Source organism: Phocoena sinus, chromosome 20 (assembly GCF_008692025.1).
Source record: "Phocoena sinus isolate mPhoSin1 chromosome 20, mPhoSin1.pri, whole genome shotgun sequence".
NCBI classification, from domain to species: domain Eukaryota; kingdom Metazoa; phylum Chordata; class Mammalia; order Artiodactyla; family Phocoenidae; genus Phocoena; species Phocoena sinus.
In genome coordinates, this window is record NC_045782.1 from 36,848,157 (window position 1) to 36,861,165 (window position 13,009).

The 13,009-nt window shown below is 49.4% G+C and overlaps 1 protein-coding gene across 2 annotated transcripts in view; it reads left to right on the top strand.

Annotated features, from left to right (window-relative positions):
- The window catches only part of SOCS7 (suppressor of cytokine signaling 7), a 33,496-nt gene extending 25,568 nt beyond the window's left edge, over window positions 1–7,928 (top strand). For both annotated transcript variants that reach the window (XM_032617119.1, XM_032617118.1), the window contains one exon: window positions 2,115–7,928. The gene's annotated coding sequence lies outside the window, so the exon portion shown is untranslated. The remainder of the gene's footprint in view (window positions 1–2,114) is intronic.
- The last annotated feature ends 5,081 nt before the right edge of the window (window positions 7,929–13,009 follow it).

Consider the following 13,009-nt stretch of genomic DNA (forward strand, 5'->3'; position numbering starts at 1 on the left):
GCGTACCGCAAAAAAAAAAAAAAAAAAAAAAGGTATCTCCAGGCAGCTGCGGGAGTTTTAACTTAAAGGATCCTGGGCTGGATGTACAGTTACTTTGTCATGTCTTCAGTTACAGGCATACCTTGGATACTTTGGGTTCATTTCCAGACCACTGCAAGAGAGCAAATATCACAATAAAGCAAGTCACATGATTTTTTTGGTTTCCCAGAGCATATAAAAGTTTTATCTGTACTATACTGTAGTCTGTTAAGTGTGCACTAGCATTATGTCTAAAAAAATCTACATAACTGAATTTTAAAATATTGCTACAAGATGCTAACCATCATCTGATGATGTGGGATTGCCACAAACCTTCAATTTGTAAAAACGCAGTATCTGTGAAGTGCAGTGAAGCAAAACAAGTTAAACGAGGTGTGACTGTATCGGCGAGCTGTATGCCCTTGGAAGTGTCTCCTAAAACATCTTAGTGCTCCAATGTCTAGGAGGGTTTCTCTGCTTGGTGGCTTTGCATTGATTAGGGTGGGGAACTAGGGGGGCCCACCTACGCAACTGCGCTGTTGAGGAGTAATTGGGACCCTTCAGTTAGAGCACTGTTTCTGTGGGTGCTGTGCCTTAGGAGGGGCCCCCACGAACACAGGCACATTCAGAGAAAGGTTCAGGTTGGTGGGGGGCTCCACACTTCATCGTGTGGGGAATAAATGATTATCATGGACCAGAGAAGTTTTAGGGTACGAGGGGCTTGGTGACCAAAAGAAGTATTTGATGGATTTTCCTAAGGAAGAGTGATTAAACTTATTCTGTGTGGTTCCAGGGGGCAGGAGAAGGACCACAGTATAAGTTGTAAACAGATTTCAGTCCGACTTTAGAAGAAGCTCTTTAACAGGTGCAAATACGGAATGGTTTTCCACAGGAGTTAGTGAGTTCCCCATCACTTGTTTATTCATTCAGCAAACGTCTATACAGTAGCCAGTGTGAATCGGGAAGAGGGTGCCGAGCAAGATAGTCAAAGGCCCTGTTCTCTCAGAGCTGCCGTTCTTGTCGGGAGAGACAGACAGCCGCATGTAAGTAAGTGAATAGGTTAATTTCAGTTGACTGTACATGTTATGAAGAAAATAAACCTGGGTGAAGTTTAGTGGTTAACGGTAGCATACTACTCAAGTTTGAATGATCAGGGAAGGCTCCTGTGAGGACGTGACATTTCAGCTGAGATTTGAATATCAAGGAGTTAACCGTGAGAGGATCTTGGAAGCAGGCATTCTAGGCAGGGGATCCTATAAGTACAAAGCCCCTGATATGATCAGGTATAGGCTGGGCCTAACCATTTGCCACGAGCGTGGGGGGCAGTCACGTATTGGCAAAGGATTGCACTGAACTCCCGGGGCCTCTTTTTGTTGTGACACTGGGATTGTTGCTTGTAGCAAAGAATACGCATCACGCTGTACTTGCTCCTAGGACCCCTTGAAAAAGGGAAGTAACACTTCCCAAGGGAAAGGACTTTCAGGTGTGAAATTCAGCCGGTATGATTTCTTGTTGGTCAGGCTAGTTTTAGTTTCAGAGTTCCAAGTGGGCCACTTGGTCTGTGTGTGCTCTTACCTGGAGAATTTTTTGCCAGGATACTTGGAGTTAGGGCACAGGGTAACAGCTGGAACAGTGCCCTTCTTAAATCAGAAGGTAGAAGCTGCACTGGCCTTTGTGATTATATGTCAGCCCTCTTCAATAGCCAGAAGCCACAGGGTCTACAGCTATTTCTAGCTTGGCTCACCAGGGGTTACTCCAGGGACTCAGTTCTTTTTTCAGTGCCTAGAGCAGATGGGCCTTAGGGAAAGTGTGTGGAAAATGAAGGGGAATGGGAAAGAGAGAAGGGAGGCAGTGTGTAGGACATCTTTATTAGTCATTTTAGGACCTTTTTTTGGCGACCAGGTTGTAGGCTGCTCAGGTCCCTGTGACAAAGGCCACTGCTGCATCCAGCCGGCTGCAGTGTTTGTGGAAGCACTTGGCTCTCCAGGCCCCATTCTCCCTTTGAGCTGTGCTTCTCCACCTCCAGAGGCTGTTCTTTCACTCCATTTTGGTTCCACTCTATTGAGCCACTCTAATTATTCCCCTTTTTCACCTAGGCATTTGGTTGCCAAGCTCCAGTTTCGAAGAACCAAATGAAGCTACCATGAAAACGGGAGTGAAGAAAACAAGAGGAGTAGGAAGGGTTGGGATCCTCTGTGCAAAGACTTTGGTTCCCCTCGCCGCTCTGGGGCTTGGATGAAGCACACGACCGGACTCTCTGAGTGGGGCTCCACCTTGTCACGTCCAGCGCTGTGCTACTGGAACTGGATGAACTCCTTGGAAAACTGGAAGAAGTCTCAACACTGCTCCTTTTTCAGAAGTTTTGTTCTGGATATTTGCATTTCTCAGTATGGAAAACTCACCCTAAAGGCAGCTGGGGTCTGTGCGCATTGGATTGGAAGTGGTGCCAAGGGTGAGCAGATCCAAAGGAGAGGAGGGGAGGAGAGGGGATTGCCAGTGAGGGTCATTCAGGTGGTGCCAAAGGCAGAATTCGAGTCTCCACCATTGACCTTGAGGAAGGGAAAAGAAGGAGTCAGAAGTGCAAATCAAGTCGGGAGTTTCTGAGGGCTGAGAATCTGCTTCTCTGTAGGCGTATGGGTAGCTTCAGCAGGAGCAGGGAAGAGAGGAGGGAGGTTAGTCTCGAATAGATGATGACTGGACAGAACTGGCACATAGCTCTGCCGGGGGAAGTAGTGACTCCTCGCATACTTTGCTTTTAAGGTTTAGGAACCTGATTTCAGAATCACCTCTCATAGCAGCTGTGTTCGTTTTGTTTTACTGAATTCCTAAGTTCTGTGACCTCAAGTTAGCCCTGTTCTTCCTCTGCCCTCAGCCCATTCCCTCGAGATAACTGTACCTTTCACTCTGGTCATGGTAACATCGTTCCTATTGCTTCCGCCGGCTGTCGAGGCAATAGTTTTTCTCATCACCGGAACAGTTCAGAGCTCCAGTCCCGGGCTGCTGAAGTTAATGGAGCGTGCTTCCAGATTCTTAATGGCAAACGATACCCATGACTTAGTCAGTGTTCCTTACCTCCACACGTCTGTCAGCTAGTGAGAGGGAATGTGGAGGAAGGTGAGAAACGAAGCTATTGTGCTCTTCCTAGAGAAAGCTCCCTAGTGTCTCAGCCTTAATGGCACGTCTGAGATCAATGAGGAGGGAGGAGAGCATTACAGCTCATGTTCTTAGGTTTGTTGGAGCAGGAGGTAGCAAGGGCTTCTTTATTTTCCTGAGTTCTTTCTGGCGACCCAAACATTTTCCTGAGTTAGGTCCTGTTTGCCCTCCTTTCACTGGGCAGTCTGTCAGATACTGATTTTGAGAGTTGCCTGTTTTCCAGATGGAAGTGGAGGAAGAGGGAGAAAAACTCCAGTGCTTTTCTGAACTTGGCCATTGTCAAATCATATAACATTGTGAGTTTGCTTTTCTGTAGAGTTACTCTGAGGAGAGGTTTGCTATTAAGATGTGAAAATTGAGCTGTTTGATCTTTATTACTCTTTTGCAGTAAGTATTTCAACAGACTTCCTCTTTTGGTTCCCCTATGCTTATATCTGCCTCATCGCATGAGATAAATAATATTGTCAGGTTTGTGGTTTCCTGATCATTTGGGGTGAGGCCCCAGTGTCTTGTAATTTATAGGACTGCCTCATCTGGGAGCATTGGCCTTCTGCCTTACGTCCTGCATGGAATGACCATTCTTCCTCCTTATAGCTGAATAGGGAGGAAACTTGCATTGTTACCTGGCTGTGAAGAGGTGGCCCACAAAATGAGCTTTGTAGCATAAACACAGCCCACCCACCTTTGATTTGTCGTGTAGTACCTCTTCTCTCTCTGGCTGCCGTGGTAGTATTACTAGCCAGTTAAGGTTGTGATCCCGGGAATTGGCTTAACCTATGGGTCTTGCCTCTTTTTTTTTTTTTTTTTTTTTTGGGTCTTGCCTCTTGAAGGTACAGATTAACTTGCCATCTTGCAGACGGTGCCACCCAGCTGTAAAGCCTGCTGTGTGGAATCCACTGAGATCCTCGAGTGGCTGTTGTGCGGCTACGTGGGATCTCTTTTTTTTTTTTTTTAACTACTTTTTAGTGTTCATTTGCCTGATTCTGGGCTAGCTACTGTGGAAAACACAGGAGGCGGAAGACATATTCTCTGGCCTAAGGGAGCTTTTAGGTGGCTGCCACACGTGAAGCATTTGGAGAATGACTCAGCATGGCAGAGAGAATCAAGGGCTGTCTTTAAAGAAATTCAGAGTGGGTAAGATCAGTGTAGATCAGATGGTCTAGGAAAGCTCTGGTGCTGTGAGCCTTTGGATTTTAGGTGAGGGCAGGGCAGTGAGATGAGAAACGCGAGAACAGGAGCACAGAAGCAGAAATCTGCAGGGTGTGTACTGAACAGTGCACAGTCCCAAGTTAGAGCAGTGGCATCAAAGAATCCTTTTTCTGTGCTGTGGTCTAGACCGAAACTTCCTAGTCATCAGGCACGTCTGAATACTGAGGGGTTAGGATGGCGAGGTGGAGCCGAAAGCCAGAAGTCAGCCGGGTTCTTGCCTGTGGTCAAGGACCTCACTGCTCTCAGCACAGCCTGGGTGAGGAAGGCAGAGCCCCTGGATCCCTTGTGGTACCAGGGGTTTCCAGTGGAGAATTCATACTCTCAGGTACAAAACCAAACCAGCTGAGGAGGCGTGACCCACCCTCACCACCATGCTTTCTCCTCCCGGGAAGGGTGGTGTTTACTGTGTCCGTGATCTGTCTGTGCGTTAGTCACAGCCCAGGCCGTAGCCTGGCCCTTCCTTAGTAGAGTGGGCTAGAAGACAGAGTTGTGCAGGAGGAGACAGGCTTCATCAGGAGGTGAGGAGGAAGGGCACCAGCCTGGTCAGAGTAAACAGGGAGGGACAGGGACAGCTGGCCTTTATCAGCAGCTCCCCTTCACCTCTCCTGCCTGCGGCCCCTGCCCCGCTGCCGATTCTGTGTAGTGCTAATTGAAATGCAGTCTGCAGAGGGAACTCTGCTTTTTGGTCACTGTATTTTCAAGTCACAAACTGGAAAAGGTTCTCACTTCTAGGGACCCGTCATTGGTTTTTAAGTTGTGGATGGGTGATGTCAATACCCTCAGGCCCTGCCTGTGTAACCCTCGCTTGTTTATGACTGGTCTACTGTAACCTTCCTCAGGACAGGCGTGAACCACTGTGAGTTAGTGACAGCTACTGCTACAACTTGCTATTACTTGAAATTCGTGTGCTGTGGTTGCAGGGCGCAAGGCGGTGGGGGCTCTGCTGTGGGGACTAGATAAATGGGTGACAAACTAGGAGTTTGGGACAGTTGGCAATGACCTTGGCCTGGTTGCCTGCCTGTGCCTAGGTGCAGTGAGTGTGACACCCTGGAAGGCCAGCCCTGGGCGGCAGCACCCAGGTTCCTGAGGGGGGAGGTGTGGTGGGGAGCTTGCTGCCATGGTTTCTCCTCCTCCTTTCCTACTTGTCACCGGAGCTGATTACACAGTCCCCTTATTAAGGCTGGGAGAGATGTGGAGATAGCGGCAACCCTCCCTACAGTGCACATCCAGGAAGCACTGGCAAGTGAGAGGGTGGTTAGTGTTCTCAGATCTGGGGTGAGAGACTGGAGTAAAGCTGGATGCCCTGGGTGCCAGCCGTTTCAGCCCTCACCCCGGGCCCTGGAAGACTGGAAGAGCACAGCCTGCTTGAAGCCCTTGGCCCTGGCAGAAAATGGGGTTAGGAGAAACTTGTCCTCTAGGTTAGATGCCCCCCTGCCCTCCTGCCTCTCCCTTGGCTTTGAGCCCTGAAGTTGGAGGCCTAGGCATTGGCATATATAGCTCTGTGGCTGCTGGAAGGAGGTCTGAAAGTCATTGTGTGTGTGTGTGTGTGTGTGTGTGTGTGTGTGTGTGTGTGTGTGTGTTTTCATTTGCAGAAGTTTTGCCACCAGTGGGGGTGTTGAGAGCATCTCCACTGGGGCGAGACCTGCCATACGTTGTCCACTTTTAAGAGAATGACGTGCCCCCTGTCCCTAAGGGAGGAGCTTCTGAGTGAGACATTTTCCCTATGGGAATCCTCTTGGTTTGGTTCATGGGAAAGGGGGAAATGGATAAATGATTTTTATCTCTAATTGTCAACACAGCTGTTCTTACACTGAATTTGTGCTATTGCATACATGCAGCCATCTTTCTTTTCACTGCAGCAGTGTTTATCAGTAGTTCAAAATGATTTATTTGCTCCTGGGGAGTAAAACCTTTTTTATTAAAAAAGAAAAAAAAAAAAAAAGAAAGAAAATCATGACCCCCTCCCCCCATGATAGCTATAGGATTATTGGGCCACAAAGCTCAAGAAAGCAAAGTCAAGTCTGCCAGTCCCCATGGTCTATCCTCTTTTGACATTGGAGTCTTCATGCTCAGCACAAAACGACAGGAGGCCTTGAAAAGACAGCGAAGCCTTGGGAGGTGTGAGGTGGGGGTTGGAGCATAGAGACAGAGGCACTGGGGACTCAGATGCTGCAGATATAAAAATAGAGTAAGGAATTGTATTTAAATCATTGATTTCTCTAATCTGCCAGGGAAAGACCTTTCTTTACATACAGATTCCATATTGTCTTTGTCCTTTTCATGCTTCTTGACCTTCCTGGTAGGTGCCCCCAGTTTCTTCCTGTTTCCCATCCTGTCCTCTCTGCCCCTTCCCTCATTCCTTCCCACTCGCATCCACCTCCCAGGAAGCCAGTCCTGCATGCTGAGTCTGTGACATGCCTTCACGCCCATTTCATCTCCTTAGAGGGTACCTGGAATTGCTCCCTCCCCCTCCCACTCCCTCTTCCAAAATGCCGAGAGGGGCAGGCAAAAGGCAGCCAGTCATGGCAGCGGAAGACCTGAATGTCTGCTCGCAGCTGGACTGCGATCTAGTTGCTCCTGGAGATGGAGTGTAAGGTGAACTTAGGACACTCTTGATCAGAACCCAGGAGATCAAAAACCCGCACAGCCCCGCTCCGAGCTTCGTCCTAAGCCCCCTACCCAGCTCAGGTGGAGCAGGAAGGCTGGTCTGAACTACCCCATCTCTGGTGCTCGCTTGAACAGGGACCTGCCCCTCACTGTTAGGCCCAGAACCTTTTCCAAGAAGCATAATCCAGGCACCGCTCCGTGGGCAGGCTGCTTGTTGGAAGGCCCAAACTGGTGCTGCCCGTGCCACAGCCAATGCTGTACAGTTTTTGGTGGTTTTCAAGAAACTCAGCGAAGAGGGGTGTCGTTCTGGGCTCGGGGTGGTTGCCAGTTCTTCGCCGGAAGGGGGACCACATCGCCCCTGCAACCACTTCCGTCCTCTTCAGCCGCGCCACCCTCCTCCCAGCCAAAGCGTGGTCTGGCTTTTGTCTTCCCATTTAGTTTTTCTCCTTTCCTCTACCTTTTTGTGCTTAATTTATTAAAATAGTTGCTGTATAATTTATTTTCATAAACTATAAAAAATTACTAAATGGTTAAAATAGACTTGCAGGCCAATCTTAAATGGGGTGGGAGGGTCTGAGGGTGGGTTGGGGAAAGGGAAAGATGTTTTGATATAAACAAAACAAATGCACTTTGGGTGTGTTTTGGTATTTTTCTGGGGATAGATGGGAGGGTGTTGGGATGTCCCTGTAGATTAGTTCCAGAATGGGGTGTCTGTATATACTGTATTCATAGGCATGTTTGACTCTTGTAAAGGGACATTAGTAGCTGCTGCAGGTCCTGTTTGGAAACCCCATGTATAATTCCCGGTTTTTTGTAAGTGTCAGTGCGGGAGACATTTGACTCTTGTGTTTGTATCTCCTTTTTATGATTGCTGTACTGACCAATGTCTTTTTGCGGAAGGGGTGAAAAGAGATTTGAAATAAAAATGTTTAGAAATTCTTTCATGTTATTTGGGTTATTGTTTTTCATTCCCTCTCTCATCTCTTATGACTCCTCGCACCATCACCACCCACTTAGGGTCAGATGACCCACCCCTGGCAACTGGAGAATCCCTGTGATGTCAGCTAAGCAGAGCACATCCAGAACTGGTCTTGTCAGAATTAGAGATGTTGAAAAATTCCTGAGGCTGGTGGCCATTGCTCAGAGCTGCTTTCTCCTTCCCCAGGAAATGCAGGAGAATTCCAGAGAGCTTTCTGGGGCCTTTTTGCTCTGCTTTGGGAGAGTTCCTATTTTACCATAGCAGTCATTCCTAGTATATACCTAGGCTGGCAGTCAAGGTTTTTCATAAGTTTGACCTGTGTCCCTCCTGCCTTTCTAGCCCATTCCCTCCTGAGCTGTCCTCTTTGGAGAGGAAAGGACCAGAAATGTTTCTCTGATTGTGTGTACTTGGAGCTGCTCAAACCTTCCCTCACCACTTTCCCACCCAGTCCCTCTCCAAGTTCCCCACTTAGAGGGCCAATGTACCACCTTGGCACATTTTGGAGAATTTTCGGCAGCTTTTCTGCATCCTCAGAGTAGAAAGCATGCTGAGTGAGATGAAACCCTAGTTCTCAGCAGTTGCATTTTCTTAGGACTGATCAGAAGTGCCCCAGGAGGGAGTCTCGGGATCCCCACTTGCCCTATTCAGCTCATTCCCAAGTCACAGTTCCACGTTAGGATGAAACAGTGTCTTATCAACTCTGATAGCCATTCGGTGAAGGCATGAACTCCTGATTAAAGTTCTCTTCCCTTTTGGAAGAAAAAATGCTCCAAGCCATGAAGTGTGAAGAACATAAAGGAAAATGCTTAACTCAGAATCAGCAATTCAAATGCTCTGATGTCCCCTGTTTGGACACAGCTTGTTGATCATAAAGAATCTTTGCCGACACCAACAGTCAAGAGTGTTAGTAGTAGGCATTTCTTGAAAGTAGAGACATAGGTTTTCATCATTTCAAATCAGCATCATTCATATTAGTGATGATGTGTTAGGTTTGTTAGGAAAGAGGTACTAGTCCCCTCTGGCTTGCATGATAAAGCGCACAGAAGTAAAGGCATTCTTTTGGAAACAGGGAGCCCAAAATAAATAAAAAGGTCCCCTCCCACACTCTTCACCCCCAAAACCTGAAACTACCTCCTTCCCCTCCTATGTCTACTTTCAGCTGCCACTTTTCATTCCATCTCACCTCTCAGTGGTGTCTTATCATGCATGTATCTAACTTGAATTCAATTATAAGCACATGACATCATAACTGTGCAGGAGATTCCCTCCTGCATTTCATCTGTGTCCCCCGATTGAGGGTGAGATGGGAAAAGTGAATTTTCTGTCTTGGTTCCCTTCCAGTCTCTTAGAGTGCAAGCGTCTTTTTTTTTTTTTTTTTTTGGGGTACGCGGGCCTCTCACTGCCGTGGCCTCTCCTGTTGCGGAGCACGGGCTCCAGACGCGCAGGCCCAGCGGCCATGGCTCACGGGCCCAGCTGCTCTGCGGCACGTGGGATCTTCCCGGACCGGGGCACGAACCCGCATCCCCTGCATCGGCAGGTGGCCTCAACCTCTGCACCACCAGGGAAGCCCGCAAGCATCTTTTGCATAAGGATTCTAGCGCCTGTTTGTGCCGTGTGGATTCTGAAAACCAACCATGTTCCTCTGGTGCTCAGCCAAAGGCGCGAGAGTTGACGCCAGTTCTGAAGAAGCACTAACGGGGTTATCGTTGATGTCTAATGGAGCCCCTTCCCAAGAGATTCTCAAGAGGAATTTTGACTGCAATTTTATCCTGTGCACGGATCCCCATTTAAGCTGCGACTCATCATGCATCCCTCCTCCATTGCCATGCCCTAGTTTAGGCACTCCCCTTTTTCACCTGGACAATTTCAGCAACTTCCCAACTGGCCATCCTGCTTCCTCGTTCCCCTCTCCAGTCCTTCTAATAGTCCTTCCAAAATAAAGATGTGCTCAGGTCACTTCCTTAGTTTAAAATCATTGATGACTTTTAACCTAGAGAAGAAAACCTTAACTCCTCAACTTGACATTCAAGGCCATTTCTCCTTCCCCTGCCACACGGGATGCACGCTGGTCACAAAGCCTGACTCGAAGTCCCCAGATGATGGCATCCCTTCTCCCGCCACTCCGCCTTCCCTCATTCTGTCCCATCTGCCTGGAGGACCCTAACTTCCTACCTTCTTCACCTGCAGAACTGCTCATCCTTCAAGATTTTCCTCCAGGGTCACCTCTGGAATTTTCACCAGCCACTGTCAGCCAGACAGATGCTCCTTCCTCTGTTAAAATAGCTGTTCATGTGTCTGCCGGTTACTCCATTGTAACCTCTGGTCTGTGAGGGACAAACTGTGTCCTATTCAGCTCTCTCCCTGCCCCCAGGGCTGGCACAGTTAAGTGGGTGTGCCAAGGTGGTGGTGGTGGAGGAAAGATGAGGTCAGCCCCCACCGAGGAGTGCTGCCTTGTTTTCCTAGTCAGCCAGACTCGAACCTGGATCTTCACCTTTTGCACAGGACAACTGGGTTGGAGGTATGGGTGGGTTCTCTTAGCCACTAAATGTCAGGATGCTTCAGAATCTTCTTAAGGGATGGGACTTTTCGTGGCTGGAATAAGGGCATGAACTAAGTGACATAGCTGTAACTCAAGATATTCCCGAGGGGGCATGTGGACCGCTTCCTTCTGGTGCCAGTGGCGTCAGAGAGAATGACAGAGAAGATGCTGCCCCTTTAGTTGGAAGACGCCACCGAGGTAGGGTCAGCAGGCTTTGTCCAGTGACCAGAGGTTGCACTGAACTACCCACTGCCCCCCTGCTGAATTCACACCTAACAGAAACCCTGCATTTCAAGAGCTCAGCTCAGGTGCCCTTCTTCACATGGCCTTCTCATCTCATCCCTGGCTTTCCCCCTTCCCCGTTCTGAGAAACATGGCTTTGTTTCTGGGCCTTTTTTCTGCAAATCATGAGGGGTGATGGGATAGGCAGGAGAATAGGAGAGGCTAGCTAGGTTTATCCTGGGAGAGAAAAATAAGTGTGAGAAGGTAACAGCTGAGCTTGGGGGTAGTTTGGAAGATTTGGAATGGGACGGGAGAGTCTGGCAACAGCTATCTTAGGTAAGAGATTTGGCAGAGTTAAAGAAGATTTCAAGAAGTTTCATTGTGGGTCTTCCCTGGCGGTCCAGTGGTTAAGACTCCATGCTTCCAATGCAGGAGGCCTGGGTTTGATCCCTGGTCGGGGAATGAAGATTCCGCATGCCCCACAGCGCGGCCAAAAAACAAAGAAGAAAGGTTTCAGTGTGCATTGGGTGTCATCTACTGGTGCCCCTTCCCCACAGCTGCCACCTTTTCCAATGCCCTGATACTGTGAAGAAACAGCTATAGAGATAGTTATCCTTTTCTTCTGGATATGGGGCTTTGAGTGGGACACCATATGTAGAGTGACTATAGGCCCAGCTTTAGACATGTGAAACTCTTGTTGCACTTGGCGAGTGGGTTCTGTGTCTTGTTTGTTTTCGGCTTGTCTTCCACCCCCTCAACTTAGTGGTGTGCCAGCACACGGAGAAATACCCCCCATGAATGTTTGCTGAAAACCATGCAGGAGGTCAAAGACAGCCAGGCCAGAAGAGGAACTGGCAGTGGAGAAAGGCCCTCTGGGCTGGAATCACCTTTGGACCTGAATGGGGGGCAGCCATACTGGAATAGAAATTCACAGGGGAAGCGAGGCTGGCAAGGGGAGAACCCGGAATGCCTTGTGGAGCCTGGAGGTGAGGCAGCAGCGTAGGGTGCAGTGGCTCTCAGTCAGGGTGGGGTTTTTTGTGAGCCTGAATCACTTGGGTAGCCTCTTCAAACCTCACACTCGCCCCAAGACTAAGACACCCTCCTAGACCCTCAAGGAGTGGGGGAGGGGAGAGGGGGTGGTAAGGATGGTGGACAAAACTCAGATGCATCTGATGGGTCCTTCCCGTCCTCCCCACGCCTACACCCACTTGATAACACTCCCAAGCGAGGACACTGGGTTTGAGAGCAATCTATTTATGCTTTCGCTGTCTCCTCTTGAAAAAACGGAGAGTTTTTTTTTAACTTACCTCATGTGTGAGCAGGTGAGATAATGCACGTAAGATGCCTGGAACCTCTTCAGCACTCAATAAACAGCCACGGGCACTAATTATTATCATCATTATGAACACATTTTGAGGAGGACTGAGAGCTTTTTCCCTTCCCAAAGGCGGAAGGAAGAAAGAAAAGACTTCAGGGGCCCCATCACGGGAGGCGCAGTGAGGGATGGGCGGGAGGGAGGAGGGAGGAGAAGGGGAGGTTGCGGGCGGGTAGGGCTCTGGGGCTGGTGGTGGAAGCAGGTGGGGCTGGCTGAGTTGGGCTTTTCCTGCCACCTAGTGGCTCCTCTGGGCTAGGCCACCAGCCAGCTGTCCCCTCGGCTCCGGGCGGCGGTGGGGCGAGGCCGGGCTAAAATATTCCTGAACACAGTATGTGCAGTCCTCTTCTGCTGTCCCCATTTAATGCCCTGTCCCCTTGGGGACCCTGGCCCATGGCACATCCTCCGCATGGCCCTGGCATGTGGGACGAGCCCCCTTTCTCCAGGTGGAGGAGGGGGAAGCCTTTGTTCTCTTGGCTCCCGGGCACAGTGGGGAACTGAGGTAGATGCACTGGGTCGGGGTGCGGGGGGCACCTTCCCGCCCCACCCCCACCTCTGCTGGCTTGATGGCTGCTAGTGGTACACTTGCCCCAGGGGGATGCCGGGGTCTCCTGGCACTGGGGGCCCAGACCTGGAGCAGTGTCTGCCTTGGGTTTTTATTTAATTCTATAAATATATACTACTTTGTGCAAGCCCTTGGTGAGGTTCTCCTGAGCCTTTCCATCCCACCTTCTCTGGAGGATTTTGCCTTTTGTCTCCAGGATGAGAGGAAGGGAACACAGAAGCCTGCAGCCCCAGGCCTGCTGGTGAAGGGCCCAATGGGGACTTCAGAGTCAACTTGACGTCTGGGTCTCTCATCATCTCCCGCCCCTTGTGGAATGATGTCCTAGTTGCATCATGTCTGCCTCCT